This window comes from Oratosquilla oratoria, chromosome 22, assembly GCF_046742065.1.
Source record: "Oratosquilla oratoria isolate Oo_2021 chromosome 22, ASM4674206v1, whole genome shotgun sequence".
Taxonomy (NCBI): Eukaryota; Metazoa; Arthropoda; class Malacostraca; order Stomatopoda; family Squillidae; genus Oratosquilla; species Oratosquilla oratoria.
In genome coordinates, this window is record NC_134798.1 from 50,052,716 (window position 1) to 50,067,715 (window position 15,000).

The following is a 15,000-nucleotide window of genomic DNA, read 5'->3' on the forward strand; positions in this document are numbered from 1 at the left end:
TAAGGAGAAAACGAGAAAAGAACAGAGTCAGAAAAAGAGAAATTCTATTGGAGAGTAGTGAATATGAAAGTGAGGGAATGGTTCATAGCAGAGGAAAACAGAAGGGAAACGGAAAAAACAATGAAAGTAGCAGAAAATTAAAAGTGTCTTACACAAATATAGATGAATTAATAACAGGCTTGAATGAGCTGAATGATTACCTGAAGGAAAAAGAACCGGACATAATGGGAATTGTAGAGACAACATTGAAAGGCCCACTACCACCCAACAGTGTAGGACATGGTGCATATAATTATTGGATTAGAGAGATGTAAAACAAGGGGGTGGAGTTATGTTCCTGACTAAAAAGGATATAAATTTAGGACTATCACATATGGAAAGAATAGAGATGATTATGATGGAAGTGGAGGACAAGGATGGGAAGAGCAGGAAGTTTGTATGTTAGAAGACACAAGGATAACGCTAAATAAGATAATGGAAGATGGAGGAAGAATAGTCATAATGGGTGACTTTAATTGTAAAGAAGTCTGCTGGGAAGAGATAACAGTGAACGGTGGAGACGACCTATGGAGAAATGTACTACTTGATATGATTATAAAACATACAATGACGCAATGGATTCAAGAGAATGCCAGGTATAGAAACGAGGAAGAACCATCGAGACTGGGCCTAATAATCACATCAGAACCTGAAATAGTGGACAAGATTGAATATAAGACACCAGTAAGTAAAAGTGACCACATATTGGTTGAAATGGAACTAAATGAGGAAAAATACATGAAAAAATGAACAATATAGAAAGGGACGATTGATGCATGAAAAAACAAATTTTGATAAAATAAGAGAATTCTTTCAAAAAACAGACTGGGAAAGACTACACAAGGAGGAAACAACAGTGGAAGAGAAATGGAATATTTTGACAAAAAATTATAAAGAATGAGTGGAAAAGTATGTCCCAAAACAAAAGCAAGAAAAAGAATATGTAAAGTGCTGGTACAACAAAAGTTGTAGGGAGTTAAAAGACAAAAGAGATAAAGCTTGGATAAAATGGAAAAAGAATAAAAGGCCTGAAAAATGGAAAATATATACTAGTTATAGAAATGAATATGTACAAGTGTGCAGAGAAGAAAAGAGAAAATACGAAAAAGATGTCATAGAAAAATGTAAAGATCAACCAAAACTATTTTACAGACTTGTAAACAACAAACTGAAAAACAAACAATAATTAGAGTTGAATACATAGAGGAAATAGAAATGGCAGAAATTATGAACAAGCATTTTAAATCAGTGCTTACAAGGGAGAACATGCAACCTAGAGATATCGAATGGGAGGAGAAAGTCCCCCCTATGAAAGAGATAGAAGTATCAAGGAATGAAATAATGAAACACTTGAGTAATCTCGATGTCAGAAAATCGCATGGACCAAATGAAATAGCAAACTGGATTTTGAAAGAATGCAGGAATGAACTAACAGACAAAATGCATAGACTAATAAACAGTTCATTGAAAGAAGGAAAAGTTCCAAAAGGTTGGAAAAGAGCAAATATAGTACCAATATATAAAGGGGGGAAACAAGGAAGACCCTACTAACTATAGATCGGTCTCTCAAACAAGTACGATAGCAAAACTTTGTAAAAGAATGATCAGAAGTAGATGGGTAAGGCATTTGGGAAAAACAACGTACTAAATCCAAGGCAATTTGGATTCAGACAAGGACGATCATGCGCCAATACCTCGTCTGGGGTATTGGCTGCATGTTATTGTGGCAAAGTAGCATGCAGTTGATACTTTAGGGTCTATATGGGGCGCCCCTACGGACCAGAGCCACACATCATTTTGTCTGTGATAGAGAAAAACTCTAGAGAAATGATGACACTTTTATACTACGACTGTCCCTCCGTTATGCTGTCCCCCAACCCCTTGTTACTGTCCTGTACCATTTCTCTGAATATTCATTTCCTTTTTTTCGCCTACCTACCCTGTGGTGGGGGAAAAGAATACTGCCACCAAGTATTTCCACTTGAGTCGTAAAAGGCGACAAAAAAAGGGACGGGGGATGGGATTAGGAGTCCTACTATCTGTAGCCCCAAAAGGGGACATTCCTAAAAAAGAAAGTAAAGGCATAAGAGGGTCTGGGAGTTTTCCAACCAGTACCCTAAGGTTTGGGTCTTTTAATGTGCGTGGACGTGGTACAGATGAGAGTAAAAGGGAAGAGATAGGCAGTATGTTTGTGAGAAGATGGATGTACTGGCTTTGAGTGAAACTAAAATGAAAGGAAAGGGCAACTGTGAGTTTGGGAGTGTAGCTGGGAGGTACTCAGGAGTGAAGAGGGGACGAGGGAGAGAAGGGGTGGCTTTACTAGTAAGTGAAGAGATAAGTAAGCGGGTAGTGGAGTGGAAGGGGGTGTCATCAAGGTTGATGTGGATGAAGGTGAAGCTGGGAAGGGAGATGTGAGGTTTTTGTAAGTGCGTATGGGCCTGGTAGTGAGAAGAACGTAGAGGAAAGGGAGGCAGTTTTGGTAGATATAGATGAGTGCATAGAGGGATTAGGGAGAAATGTCAATGTAGTTGTATTGGGAGACCTAAATGCTAGGGTAGGAAATGAACCAATTGACGGAGTGATTGGGAAGTATGGAGTTCCAGGCAAAAATCGTAGTGGAGAATTGATGGTGGAGATGTGTCTTGAAAGTGAGTTGATGATAGCAAATACAATGTTTAAGAAGAAAGTCAAGCATAAGTACACATGGGAGAGGGTGGTGGATGGAAGGGTGGCAAATAGAACGTTAATAGACTATATAGTGGTGACCAGGAGTATGGTAGGAAGAGTTTTGGATGTACATGTTCTAAGGGGAGAGAGTGGGGGAATATCAGATCATTTCCTGGTGGAAGGTAAATTGAGAGTGGAGAATAGGTGGAGAAAGAGGAAAAGGGCAGAAGGTAGGGAGGTACTTAGAGTGAACTGCTTAAATGAGGAAAAAAGGAGAATGAGTATAAGAAGAAGTTGAGAGAGGAGTGGGAGAGAGTAAAGGATAGAGTAGAACTAGGAGTGGAGGAGGAATGGGGATGGTTCAAGGAGGGAGTCATAAGGTGTGCAAAGATGGTGTGTGGAACAAGGAGGGCGGGAGGAAATAGAAAGAAGGGTAGTGAGTGGTGGGATGAGGAAGCAAAGAAGGGTGTAGAAGAGAAGAAGCAGGCATTCATAGATTGGCTACAAATTAGGACAAGGGAATCGTATGAGAGGTACAAAGTAAAGAGAAAGGAAGTTAAGCATAAGATAAAGGAAGCAAAGAGGAGAGCAGATGTGAAATGGGGTAAGAGTATGACAGAAAATTTTGAAAGTAATAAAAATATGTTTTGGAAGGAAGTTAAAAGAGGAAGAGGAGGCGAATCAAGTAGAGAAGAAAAGGTAAAAGGTGCAGATGGAGAGATGATAATGGAAGAGAAGGCAGTGAGAGGAAGGTGGGCAGAGTATTTTAGGGAGTTGCTAAATGTGAAGGAGGATAGGGAGAGAAAGGTAGTTGCAGTGGGAAGCGCTAAGAAAATGAGAGTGATGAGTGAGGAAAATGGAGGAGAAATAGGGAAGGATGAAGTGAAAGCAGCAGTTAAGATGATGAGAGTAGGTAAGGCACCTGGGTTAGATGGATTCCTTGCGGAATGTCTGAAGAAAGGAGGTACAGTTATGGTGGACTGGCTGGTGAGGTTATTTAATGTTTGTTTACGAGAGGGTAGAGTGCCAGAGGACTGGAGGAGTGCCTGTATAGTTCCGCCTTACGAGGGAAAGGGGGACAAGTGTGAGTGTAGTAGTTTCAGAGGGATCAGCTTGTTGAGTGTAGTTGGGAAGGCTTATGGGAGAGTCTTGATTGAGAGGATTAGGAGAGGAACAGAGGGAGTGATTGGTGAGGAACAGTGTAGGTTTAGGACAGGCAGGTGGATGTGTAGATCAGATTTTTGTGGTAAGACAGATATGTGAGAAAGCTATAGGAAAAGGTAACGATGTTTTTGGGCCTTTATGGATCTGGAAAAGGCTTACGACAGGGTAGACAGGAAGGCACTGTTGGAGGTATTGCAGATATATGGGATAGGAGGAAAGCTGTTAAGAGCAGTCAAGAGTTTTTACGAGAGTAGTAGAACTTGCGTTAGGATTAGAAATGGAGAGAGTCAGTGGTTTGAGGTAAAGGTGGGACTTCGTCAGGGGTGTGTTATGTCGCCCTGGCTGTTCAATCTTTACATGGATGGGGTGGTGCGAGAGGTGAATGCAAGGGTAGTGGGTCAGGGGTTGGAGATGATTAAAGAAAATGGAGAAAAATGGGAGGTGAGCCAGCTGTTGTTTGCTGACGACACTGCGCTTGTAGCAGGATCAAAGGAGGAATTGAGGAAGTTAGTGACAGAGTTTGAGAAGGTGTGTGAAAGAAGGAAGCTGAAGATAAATGTGGGCAAAAGTAAGGTGATGAGATGTACAAGGGAGAGAGTGACAGTAGGCTGGAAGTGAGCATTAAGGGTGAGAAACTGGAGGAAGTGGATAGTTTCAGATACTTGGATGTAAACGTGGCAGGAAAGGGAGGAGTGGGGGTGGAGGTAGAATGTAGATTGAGAGAAGCGAGTAAATGCCTTGGTGGATTAAAAAGTGTAATGAAAAATAGACATCTGGGAATGGATGCTAAGAGGAGGTTATATGAAGGAGTGATTGTGCCAACAGCAATATATGGGGCAGAAACATGGAACATGAGAGAGGAAGAGAGAAGGAGTTTGAATGTGTTTGAGATGAAATGTCTGAGAAATATGATAGGGGTTACTAGGCTAGCTTGAGTGAGAAATGAGGAGGTGAGGAGGAGAACAGGGGTGGAAAGGGAGCTGGGAGATAGGGTTGATGAAAGAGTATTAGGATGGTTTGGACACATGGAAAGAATGAGTGAAGAAAGATTAGTAAAAGAAGTGTGGAAGGCGGAGATGGAAGGAGTGAATATGAGGGGGCGTCCTAGGATGAGATGGATGGATGGGGTGAAAGGGGCTTTACAAAAGAGAGGAATGTCTGTAGAGGAAGGACGGGAGAGGACAGAAGATAGGGGTGAATGGAGAAGGGTTGTGTATAGATGAGGCTGTGATGCATGAGGGGGAGTGGGTGGGGATAGGGGGTGAGGATGTATGTATGAGAAAAAAATTGATTTCTCCCCGTCATCTCCTGTCCTGCATGAGGGGCGGAGAGGGGGGGGGGGGTCGCCGAATTTATGAAGCGGCCTTGCTGTGGATGTGCTGTGTCTTGTGACACTGCTTCTGACCCAGGGCAGTGGACAGGATGCAGGGATGACCCGTCATCCTGGAGGTGCCAAGATAGAAGGGAAGGAGGAGGGTGGAGGGGAGTGGAATATATGGAAAATGAAATGGGTGGGAGTGATTTCTATGCCATTTTCTTTTTGGCTAACCCCTGTGTAAGGGGGAAAAAGCCTTTGGTATATGTATGTATGTATTCAAGACTAATAGATGTAATACAAGAAAGAGATGGATGGGCTGATTGTGCATTTCTAGACCTGAAAAAAGCTTTTGATAAGGTGCCACATAAGAAGTTGCTTAGGAAATTAGAAACTGCAGGAGGAATACAGGACAAACTGCTGAAGTGGATGGAAGACTTCTTGGATGAAAGAAAAATGAGAGTAGTGATAAGAGACAAACACTCTAATTGGGATGAAGTGATAAGTGGTGTTCCACAAGGAACATTTTTGGCCCCAATAATGTTTGCTATATATATCAATTATATGGATAAAGGAATTGAAAATTATATGAGCTTTGCGGATGATGCAAAATTGTTGAAAAGAGTGAACACTGAAAAAGACTGAGTCACTACAGAGTGATCTCAGTAAAGTATGGGAATGGTGTAGGAAGTGAGTTGGAATTCAATATTAAGAAGTGTAGTATAATGGGATTTGGAAGAAGCAAAAAAAGAATAGTGGGGTCATATAAATTGGGAGAAGAAGAAGTAAAAAAAGTAGAAAATGAGAAGGACGTGGGAGTCATTATTGTGAATAATATGTCCCCTGAGAAACTTAGAAACAATTTTTTTGGAGAAACTTATAATTTGATAAGAGCAATCAAAGTGGCATTTACATACCTGGATGAAGAAATGGTGAAGAAAATACTAATCAGTTTTAAGACCAAGATTGGAATATGCAGCGACGACGTGGTCACCAAGTACAAAAAAGAAAAAAAAATGTATAACAAAACTTGAGAGAATACAAAGAGCAATTACAAAATTGGCACCAATACTCTCAGAACTATCATATGAAGAGAGACTAGCAAAACTTGAGCTACAGCCATTAGAGCAAAGAAGAGAGAGAGGAGACTTGATAACTATTTATACAATCATGAAAGGCATAGAAACTATTGATAGAGAGGATCTAATAAAATGGAATAGTAGAAATACAAGAGGATACGGAAAGAAAATCAAGACAGTTATAGAAGAGATCTGAAAAAGAACAGCTTTCCCCACAGAGTAATAGACATTTGGAACAAGTTAGATGAGAAAGTGGTGTGTGCAAAACCAATACACGAATTTAAAAACATTCTAGGTAAAATGAAATATGAAGACGGGACACCACGAGCATAGCTCCCCTTCCCGTAAAGTACAACTAGGTAAATACACACAGCTGTCGATCACGAGTCCAACACGTGATCCAAGACAATGGTGAATCACGCAAACACACACACACACACACACTTTCAACGAACGGACGGCTTGAAGAACGCTCTGAAGAAAAGTGCAGATTGTGGATACCAACGCAAAGAGAAGTGCCTTTTTGTATTTGCAGGGGGGGGGGAAATTGCTCGTGAGGTAGTAGGAAAGTAAGGAAAGAGGAGAGGGGGAGGGATTGCTGGGGAAATGGAAGGTAATGAGGAGGTGGAGGAAATGGCCCTGACGGGCCGCCGTAAGGTAGACAAACGACCCCAAGACGAGTTGGATGATAACATGTCTAATAGGAATGTGAAGATTAGAGGTATAGATAGGAGCAATATAGCAGAAAGTGATGAGAATATTTTCAAGGGATTTAAAGAGAGTGGGGGGGACACAAACCCCCCCCCGACTGACAAGACTAGAGATGAAGGTTGATAAGGTGATCGAGGACTTGGAGAGTAGGTTAGGTCATATGAACACCATTTTAAAAAGGGTTGAAAGATTGGAAGAACTGGAAAAGGCGAATAAAAACTTAACTGATGAAATAGAAGAACTAAAAAGACAGTTAAGAGAGGTAAAGGGGGAGAATGAGGAATTGAAGAAGAATAGTAAAGAAAACAGAGAAACAATAGCTAAAGAAAGTAAAAATTGGAAGCAAACCCAAGAAGGAAATAAGATTTCATTCACTGACATAGTCAAACAGCAATTGAAAGAACATACTGAAGACTCAGTTATTAAAGTGATGAGACAAAAGGAGAATATAGTAAGGGATTTAGCAGACAAGAAGAAATGTATAATTATACTAGGAATGGAAGAGAAACACAACACAGATAGAACCACAAGAATCAAAGAGGAAAATGAAAAGGTAAGCCAATTACTAGAATCAGTTCAGGAAGATGAACCAGGAATTATGAAACAAATCGAAGAGAAATTTAGACTCGGAAAGTATAGCACAGACAAGACCAGACCAATTAAGATTAAATTCAAGTCACAAACAACGGCAGAGAATATCTTATCCAAAACAGGGAAACTAGCAACAAGTGAACAACACAAAAAGATATGGATAAAAAGAGAAATGAATAAAGAGGAAAGAGAGGAAGAAAAGCAGAAAAGACTGGAAGCTAAGACAAAAAACGAGAACAGAACGGAGTCAGAGAAAGAGAGATTCTATTGGAGAGTAGTGAACATGAAACTAAGGAAGTTCGACATACAAAAGAAAAACATAAGGGAAACAGAGAACACAATGGAAGTGGCAGAAAACTAAGAGTGTCTTACACAAATATAGATGGATTAATAACAGGATTGAATGAGCTGAATGATTATTTGAAAGAAAAAGAACCGGACATAATGGGAATTGTAGAAACAAAATTAAAAGGCCCACTACCACCCAACAGTGTAGGACATGATGCATACAATTATTGGATTAGAAACAGAGAGAAAAAGCAAGGGGGTGGAGTTATGTTCCTGACTAAGAAGGATATAAACGTGAAAGGTGTCATATATGGAAAGAATACAGTAGAGATGATTATGATAGAAGTGGAAGACAGAGATAAGAAGAGCAGAAAATTTGTGATCAATTATGTGCCTCCGAAAACAGCCTCATGGGAGGAGAGTGAATATAAAAGTATGCTAGAGGACACAAAGATAGCATTAACTAAAATAATGGAAGACGGAGGAAGAATAGTTATGATGGGCGACTTTAATTGCAAAGAAATCTGCTGGGAAGAAATGACAGTAAAGAGTGGTGATGACTCATGGGGAAATGTTCTACTTGAGATGATTATTGACCACACAATGACACAATGGATACAAGAGAACACTAGGTATAGAAATGAAGAAGAACCATCGAGGCTAGACTTAATAATTACATCTGAACCTAGAATAGTGGACAAGATTGAATATAAAACACCAATAGGTAAAAGTGACCACATATTGATTGAACTGGAACTTAATGAAGAAAAATATATGAAAAGAAATGAACAATATAGAAAAGGAAGAATGATGTATGAAAAAACAAACTTTGATAAAATAAGAGAATTCTTCCAACAAGAAAACTGGGAAGAAATATACAAAGAAGAAACATCAGTGGAAGAGAAATGGAATATTTTGACAAAAATTTACAAAAAAGGAGTGGAAAAGTATGTCCCAAGACAAAAACAAGAAAAAGAATATGTAAAATGCTGGTACAACAAAAGTTGTAGGGAGTTAAAAGACAAAAGAGACAAAGCCTGGACCAGATGGAAAAAAGACAGAAGATCTGAAAAATGGAAAATATATACTGGTTATAGAAATGAATATGTACAAAAGTGCAGAGAGAAAAAAAGAAAATATGAAAAAGATGTTATAGAAAAGTGTAAAGATCAACCAAAACTATTCTACAGATTTGTAAACAATAAACTGAAAAACAAACAAGACTTGGAGAAATTGAGACAAGGAGGAGTTGAATACACTGAGGAAATGGAAATGGCAGAAATTATGAACAAACATTTTAAATCAGTGTTTACAAGGGAAAATATACAACCTGAAGAGATTGAGTGGAAAGAAAAAGTCCCCCCTATGGAAGAAATAGAAGTAACAAAGAATGAAATATTGACACACTTGGGTAATTTTGATGTCAGAAAATCGCATGGGCCAGATGAAATAGCAAACTGGATTCTGAAAGAATGCAGGAATGAACTGGCAGACAAAATACATAGCATAATAAGCAGTTCCTTAAAAGAAGGAAAAGTTCCAGAAGATTGGAAAAAAGCAAATATAGTACCTATATATAAAGGAGGAAATAAAGAAGAACCTACCAACTATAGACCAGTCTCTCTAACAAGTACAATAGCAAAAATTTGTGAAAGAATTATCAAAAGTAGATGGGTAAAATACTTGGAAAAAAACAACGTACTAAATCCAAGGCAATTTGGATTCAGACAAGGACGGTCATGCGTCACCAATTTAATATGTTTCTATTCAAGGCTAATAGATATAATACAAGAAAGAGATGGATGGGCTGATTGTGCATTTCTAGACCTAAAAAAAGCTTTTGACAAAGTACCACATAAGAAGTTGCTTAAGAAATTAGAATATGAAGGAGGAATACAAGGTAAATTGCTAAATTGGATGGAAGACTTTTTGCAAGAAAGAAAAATGAGAGTAGTGATAAGAGATCAGCACTCAAAATGGAATGAAGTAATAAGCGGTGTCCCGCAGGGAACAGTTCTGGCCCCAATAATGTTTGCTATATATATTAATGATATGGATGAAGGAATTGAAAGCTATATGAGCTTCTTTGCAGATGATGCAAAACTACTGAAAAGAGTGAAAACTGAAGAAGATTGTGAATCACTACAGAGGGATCTAAATAAAGTACAAGAATGGAGTAGGAAGTGGGAGATGGAGTTCAATACAAAAAAGTGTAGTATAATGGAATTTGGAAAAAGCAAAAATAGAATAACAGGATCATATAATTTGGGAGAAGAAGGAATAAAAAAAGTAGAAAATGAGAAGGACCTGGGAGTCATTGTTATGAATAATATGTCACCTGAGAAACATATAAATAAGATTTTTGGAGAAACTTATAATTTAATAAGAACAATCAAAGTGGCATTTACATACCTGGATGAAGAAATGGTGAGGAAAATCCTAATCACCCTGATAAGACCAAGATTAGAATATGCAGCAACGATATGGTCACCATGTACAAAAAAATGTATAAAAAAACTTGAAAGAATACAAAGAGCAATCACAAAACTGGCACCAACACTCTCAAAACTATCATATGAAGAGAGACTACAAAAACTTAAACTACAGACACTAGAGCAAAGAAGAGAGAGAGGAGATTTGATAGCTATTTACAGAATCATGAAAGGCATAGAAATTACTGATAGAGAGAATCTGATAAAATGGGATGACAGAAATACAAGAGGACACGGAAAGAAAATAAAAAAAAGACAGCTATAGAAGAGATTTGAAAAAGAACAGCTTTCCTCACAGAGTAATAGACAGTTGGAACAAGTTAGATGAGAAAGTGGTGTGTGCAAAAACAATACATGAATTTAAAAATAGTTTAGATAAAATGAGATATGAAGACGGGACCCTACGAGCATAGCTCCCCTTCCCGTAAAATACAACTAGGTACAACTAGGTAAATACACACACACACACACACACACACACACACACACACACACACACACACACACACACACACACACACACACACACACACGTATGAATATACATACAAACCATACATACATGTATGCATACTTATATGCAAACATATATACATACTTACATACATACATACATACATACATACATACATAAATATATACATAGCTAAACACATACGTACACACATACATACATACATACATACATACATACATACATACATACATACATTTATGAATATATACATATATACATACATACATAGACACACATACATACATACATACATACATACATACATACATACACACATATACAAATAAACAACATTCAAAAAGACACGTGTAAATAATTGCATAAAAAATAACACCGGGAAATAGACGAAGCCCACACATTTTCGTGGAATTATTATAGTCAATGGTGTGTGGTTATGGCCTTTGAAGATAGAAAAATCCATCGGACGATTATGCATGGCAGCGTTTCCTAATCTTTTCCGACCATAGCACCCCCTGTTGTCATGTCTAAGCAGTCCAGTACCCCTATCTGGTTATTAGAAGGATAAAAGAAAGTGAAGTGTACTGCTTGATGATTTATTTTCTTGATTCCTTAGAACTGAGAAAATGACAATATTGTTTGTAGAAGAATTAAGAACACCCTAGAAAAATATAGTAGCATGGAAAAAGTCAAATATGCACAACTAGGTAATCAATGATACATATATCAATGTGTGAGGAATCAGAGGAAAACACGAAAGTAGAACAAGAGTTTATTCTTGACTAGTTTCGTACAATGGTAATTCCTTAGAAAGCACCACTGTGCGAAACTAGCCAAGGATAAACTCTTGTTCTACTTGTGTGTTTCCCTCTACTCCTCTTACAACCTATCAGGATGTCTTCATATATCAATGTGATTTTTGTGTGCATCAACTTCCCAGCAACCACTATAATTGATTCCAGAAACCCCAGAATGTGAAACGCTGATGTAGAGAATTACTTCCGACAGAGGTGTTTTCGGAAAGACGTAGAGTGCAGGGTTATCTGATAGAGGTATTCAAATGGGATAAGGGCTTTAACAAACATGATGCAGACAAGGTCACCTTATAAAGAGATCAGGGCAGGACTCGTAGTGATGGATTTGATTTGAACAAATCTATGTTTAAGAAGGAAATAGGCAAGAAATTGTTTACCAATAGAATGGTTACCAAGTGGAATAGATTTAGCAACCTTGTAGTAAGAGCTGAAACATTTGATTGTTTTAAGAGAAAGTTACATAACATTATGGGTGGGTATGATAGGTGGTATTGGACATGGAACTGGCTAGTGTAGGCCTTATGGTCTCTTGCAGTCTCCTTTATTCTTATGTAAGGTAGGTAATATTTAACATTTATCCTTTGATAAACATTAATATTGTAAATATTTGCGTTTTTTAGATATTTGCTGTTACACGAGGTACACAATGGAAAAATGCTCACATACTTTTTTGTGTTATGCTCGGCAATTGTAGTTGTTATTCCGAACTATGTATTTTACCTAGTTGTATTTACCTAGTTATATTTTGCGGGAAGGGGAGCTACGCACGTGGTATCCTGCCTTTGTATCTCGCAGTGTCTAGTTTGCTCTTAAACTCATGAATGGTTTTTGCGCACAATATTTTTGTCCAGTTTGTTCCAAGTGTCCACCACTCTATGTGGAAAACTGTTTTTCTTCAGATCTCTTCTGTAGCTATGTTTTTTATTTTCTTTCCATGTCCTCTTGTGTTTCTCTTGTCCCAGTTTAACAAGTCCTCTCTATCGAGTATTTCTGTGCCCTTCATGATTCTGTAGATGGTCAGTAGGTCACCTCTCTCTCTTCTTTGCTCCAGAGTCGGTAACTCCAGTTTAGCCAATCTTTCCTCATATGACAAGTTTGCAAGTGCAGGTGCCATTTTTGTGGCTGCTCTCTGGATTCTTTCTATTTTCTTTATATTCTTTTTGGTAATGGGTGACCATTATGTCGCCGCATGTTCTAGTCTAGGCCTTATGAGGGTGACCAATATTTTTTTTTTATAATTTCTTCGTTCAAATATGTAAATGACACTTTTATTGATCTTAGCAAGTTGTAGGATTCTACAACAATTCTGTTTATCTGTTTATCATAGGACAAGTCGTTTGAGATAATTACACCCAAATCTTCTTCGGATCTCTCCTTCTTTACCTCCTTAGTTCCAATTTTATATTGTTCTGATATTCTATTTTTACTTTTTCCAAACTCCATTATGCTACACTTGTTAATATTGAAGTCCACTTCCCATTTCTGACTCCAGTTCCATACCTTATTCAGGTCTTCCTGCAGTGATTCGCAATCCTTTTCAGTTTTTACTTTCGTTAGCAGTTTGGCGTCATCTGCAAAGAAGCTCATGTAACATTTCACGTCATCATCCATGTCATTCACATAAATAGAAAACATTATTGGAGCCAATACAGATCCTTACAGTACTCCACTGATCACCTCTTTCCAACCTGAATATTTTTCTCTGAGCACTACTCTCATCTTTCTACCAATCAGGAAGTCCTCCACCCATTTTAGTAGGTTCCCTTGTATTCCTCCTGTATATTCCATTTTTTTTTTTTTTTGTGTGTGGTACTAATTTGAAAGCTTTTTGTAAGTCCAGGAAGGCACAATCAGCCCATCCATTCCTTTCTTGCACTATGTCTATCAATCTTGAGTAGAAACATATTAAGTTTGTGGTACATGATCTTCCTTGTCTGAACCCAAATTGTCTTGGGTTTATTATATTATTGTCTTCCAGGTGTTTTACCCATCTATTCTTGATGATTTTCTCACAAATTGTGGCTATAGTGCTTGTTAGTGAGACTGGCTTGTAGTTGGTTCTTCCTTGTTTCCTCCTTTGTATAATGGTACAATGTTAGCATTTTTCCAGTCTTTTGGTGTTTTTCCTTCTTTAAGTGATCAGCTTCTTATGTATTTTGTCCGTTAGTTCTTCTTTGCATCCTTTTAGAATCCAATTTGCATTTCATCCGGGCCATGTGATTTCCTGACGTCAAGGTTTGATAGATGTTCCATGATTTCTTTTTGTGTTATTTTTATTTCGCTCATGGGGGGAGATCGCTTTTCATTTCCTTCGTCCAATATTGTGTTTCTTCTCTAATGAAAACAGATTTGAAATGATTATTCATGACTTTGGCCATTTCTAATTCTTCTGTGTACTGTATATTCCTTTGGCGTAATTTCACCATTTCCTGTTTGTTTTTAAGTTTACCATTCACGTATCGATAGAATAGCTTGGGTTGCTCTTTGCATTTGTCTATAATGTCCTTCTCATGGTCCCTGTTTTCCTTTCATCTCACTTTAACATACTTATTTCTATAGTTTATATATACTTGCCATTTTCCAGGTTTTTATCTTTTCTCCATCTTTTCCAAACTCTGTTCCTTTTATATTTTTCCTCACTGCATCTCTTGTTGAACCAGCATTTAATGTACACTCTCTCTAGCTTCTGTCTTGGTACGTGCCTATTTACCCCTTCATTGTAGTTATCCATCAAGATATCCCATTTATCTTCCACTTTTGTCTCTTCCATGTAAAATTGTTCCCAGTTTGCATTCTGGAGGAATTTCTTTGGTTTTGCAAAGTCCGTTTTGTTGTACATCAATCTTCATTTCCTATGCTTTTCATTTCTCTCCATGTATATTTCTTCCTTTAGTTCAGTTTCAATGAGTATATGGTCACTCTTTCCACTTGGTGTCTTGTATTGGATTTTATCAACAATTTCAGGTTCTGTTGTAAATACTAAATCTAGTTTCGACGGCTCCTCGTTATTTCTGTATTTGGTGTTTTCACTGACCCACTGAGTCATTCTATATTCCATGATCATGTCCAGTAGTACATTATTCCATCAGCCTCTCCTCCTCTCACTGTCATGTTCTCCCAACATTTTTCTTTGCAATTGAAGTCCCCCATAATTACCAGATTACCCCCGCCCATTAGTATCTCATTTAATGATTGCCTTGTATCTTCTAGCATTTTCGTATGCTCGTTCTCTTTCCAAGCGTTCGTTTTTGGGGGCACATAAGTCACCACAAACTTTCTACTTTTCATGTTCTTGTCTTCGACTTTTATCATGATCAGTTCTACATTACCTTTGCCTTCCGCAGTTTTTGTCACATTCAAGTTT